At 43.3% G+C, this 3,624-nt stretch overlaps 1 pseudogene; it reads left to right on the top strand.

Annotated features, from left to right (window-relative positions):
* The first annotated feature begins 2,890 nt into the window (after window positions 1-2,890).
* LOC121486055 lies at window positions 2,891-3,022 on the top strand (annotated as a pseudogene).
* Window positions 3,023-3,624: the final 602 nt, after the last annotated feature.

Genomic DNA, 3,624 nt, shown 5'->3' with positions numbered 1-3,624 from the left:
TTTGTTTCTCCTTTCTCTCGAGAACTAAAGTTCTAAGTAGGAGATTTGGCTCAGATCTCTCTCTCTCTCTCTTTCTTTCTTTCTGATTTACAAAGTGAGGAAAGAGCCGGTTCATTCACTCTAGAAATATTTATTTGGAGCACTCCTTCTGTTAAGTCAAATGGAGCTCGGTTGGTTCCTGCTAGAGTTGAGATAAACTCTACTATGATTTATCAAGTGCCTATCTCCTGAACATACAGCATACTTGAAGATATCTGTAGATACAATTTCAGCTAATCACATTTTTCTCACCTGTTGCATGATTTATTTATTCCAGCTTATCCTGTGTTGATGGTCCTGAGGTCTTTCCAGCCAACTCCAGAAGAAAGCAATGACCTTCCTACACAGGGCATTCAGAGCACCATGCTCTTCTCGTTTTTCTCCTCCTGCTGCTCGTTCTGAAACCTTTTTGGCTGGTTACTCCTCTATATTTAGACCGAGGGGTAGTCACCTTTTAAGGGCTATAGCCCCCTTCACAAAATTATGTTTGTAAACATATAAAATGAGAGGTACAGGATTACAAAGGAAGCCACTTAACGGTTGATCGTCATTATTCACAGATTCCATATTTGTGAATTTGCCTACTCGCTGAAATTTTTTCCCGGTCCCCATGTTAACACTGACCATTATTTTGTGGTTGTTGGTAAGCATGCAGATGCTCAGAGCAGCAAAAGATTTCACTCACCCAACATGTATCTTTTCAGCTAAGATTGGGGAAGATGACACTCTGCCTTTTTTTTTTTTTTTTTTTTTTTTTTTTTTGACACTCTGCCTTCTTACTTTAGCTCTCATACTGCAAATAAGCATCCTTTCCTCAAACTACTTAGTGCCACATTTCTTGGCATATTTGTACTTTTAGGGATGATTCCATTGTTTTTCTTTGAAGATTTTATTTATTTATTAGAGCACAAGCAGGGGGAGCTGCAAAGGGAGAGGGTGAAACAGGCAACCCTTTGAGCACAGAGCCTGATGCGGAGCTCGATTCCAGGACCTCGGGATCATGACTGAGCAGAAGGCTGATGTTTAACCGACTGAGCCACTCAGGTGCCCCACAAAGGCCCCTCTCAAAGGGCTTCCGTGTGGGGCTTCTGGCTGGCTCAGTCAGTAGAACATGTGACTCGATCTCGGAACTGGTTGTGAGTTCAAGCTCCATGTTGGGAGTGGAGTTTACTTAAAAAATAATAAAATAATAAATCAGTAAATAAATAAAGGGCTTCAGGGATCCCTGGGTGGCTCAGCAGTTTAGCACCTGCCTTCGGCCCAGGGCGTGATCCTGGGAGTCCCGGGATCGAGTCCCACATTAGGCTCTCTGCATGGAGCCTGCTTCTCCCTCTGCCTGTGTCTCTGCCTCTCTCTCTCTCTTTTGTCTCTCTCTCTCTCTCTCTGTCTGTCTCATGAATAAATAAATAAAATCTTGGGGATCCCTGGGTGGCGCAGCGGTTTAGCGCCTGCCTTTGGCCCAGGGAGCAATCCTGGAGACCCGGGATCGAGTCCCACATCGGGCTCCCGGTGCATGGAGCCTGCTTCTCCCTCTGCCTATGTCTCTGCCTCTCTCTCTCTCTGTGTGTGTGACTATCATAAATAAATAAAAATTAAAAAAATAAATAAATAAAATCTTCAAAAATAAATAAATAAATAAATAAATAAATAAATAAATAGCTTCTATCTGGTTAAGTCAGGCCTCCCCAGGATAATCTTCGTTTTAATTAAGGTGATCTGATTTGGGGCCTTAATTACATCTGCAAAATCTCTTACCCTCACCATATAAGGTAGCCTTGCCAAAGGAGTGACATCCATCTCTTTTGTCATGTGAGTCAGCCTACACCTTGGTATATCATGCCAGGGGCAGAAGTCCTGAAGGCCATCTTAGAATTCTGCTTGCCACATGAGTATCTGCAACAATTCATGTGACATCCAAGCACTGTAAGTTATGTTGCGGACCAGGCCACAGGAACTAATTCTACTTTGATACTTTGATGTGTTGCCCACATTCTTTTTTTTTTTTTTTTTTTGTTGCCCACATTCTTAACTGAAGGAAGGACTAAGTTGTGGTTGAGGGAGAGGTGTAAATTTCTCCTGTCCCCTTCAGGAAGCCTGAATTTTCAGGCTTTCTTTCAAGTCAAGAACCTCCTAGATCTGCGTGCCTTCTTGTTTTTTTTTTTTTTTTTTTTTTTTAATTTTTATTTACTTATGATAGTCACAGAGAGAGAGAGAGAGAGAGAGAGGCAGAGACACAGGCAGAGGGAGAAACAGGCTCCATGCACCGGGAGCCCGACGTGGGACTCGATCCCGGGTCTCCAGGATCGCGCCCCGGGCCAAAGGCAGGCGCCAAACCGCTGCGCCACCCAGGGATCCCTGCGTGCCTTCTTGTAATCACACCAACCCCATAGTGATTTTGTCCACTCCCGTCTATGACCTAAAGCAGTGCTGACCAATAGAAATAAAATATGAGCCACATATGTCATTTAGAGTGCATTGTTACTTTGCTAGCACCATTAAAGGAAAGTAAAAAGTAACTGGTAGGGGTGCCTGGGAATTGCAGTCAGTTAAGTGTCTGATTCTTGGTTTCAGCTCAGGGTCCTGAGTGGGGAGCCTGGGTTCAGTGGGGAGCCTGCTTGAGATTCTCTCCGTCTGCCTCTCCTGCTCTGCTCTCTCTCTCTAAAATAAATAAATTTTAAAAAAGAAACCTGTAAATTAATTTTAACAGTTTTGATCTGCCCTGCTTTGTGTCCAAATACAATCTTTTCAACATGTAATCAATATAAAAATATTAATGAAATAATTGCAGATTTTTTTAAGCATGAAATCTTCACCACTTGGAATACATCTTATTCAGACTTGCCATAGTCCAAGCTTTGCACAGTGGCAGTATTGCAGCCAATGAGGTTTACCCAAAGCATGATTATTGCTAATTGAAAACTTTCCCCAAAGTCACCACAGTCCAGTGTGGAGTGGCTGCCATCTTCGAAATACATAAATTAGACACTTACCACTCCCTCATCTCTGACTTCAGCTCAGACCTCTTTCCGGGACTCTGTACCTGTATATCCTTCTGCCCAGTACCACCTCCTTTTCTTTTTTTTAAAATATATTTTAATATAATTTAATATATTTTTAATATATTATATATTTGTTTGTTTATTTTTGACAGAGAGCACAATCAGGGGGAGTGACAGGGAGAGCAAGAAGCAGGCTCCTCCCTACTGAGCAGGGAGCCCGATATGGAGCTGGATCCCAGGACCCTGGGATAATGACTGGAGCCAAAGGCAGCTGTTTAACCAACTGAGCCACCCAGGCACCCTGCCACCTCCTTTTCAATGACATTAGGTTATGTCCTAGTGTTATAGTTTGTTACAATTTTGTTCCTAGTAGCAACACAGAGCAAAAAGTAATTGATTGGGCCAAATACCTGGAAGTGAGGGGGAAAAGGGTTAAAAAATCTTGCTGGGAGGACCTGGGTGGCTCAGTGGTTGAGCATGTGCCTTTGGCTCAGATGGTGATCCTGGGGTCCTGGGATCGAGTCTTGCATGGGATACCCCTCAGGGATCCTGCTTCTCCCTCTGCCTATATCTCTGCCTCTCTGTC

Source organism: Vulpes lagopus, chromosome 2 (genome assembly GCF_018345385.1).
Source record: "Vulpes lagopus strain Blue_001 chromosome 2, ASM1834538v1, whole genome shotgun sequence".
In the NCBI taxonomy this organism is placed as follows: Eukaryota; Metazoa; Chordata; class Mammalia; order Carnivora; family Canidae; genus Vulpes; species Vulpes lagopus.
The sequence above is the reverse complement of the archived record's forward strand: the minus strand, read 5'-3'. Positions and strand labels throughout refer to the sequence as shown.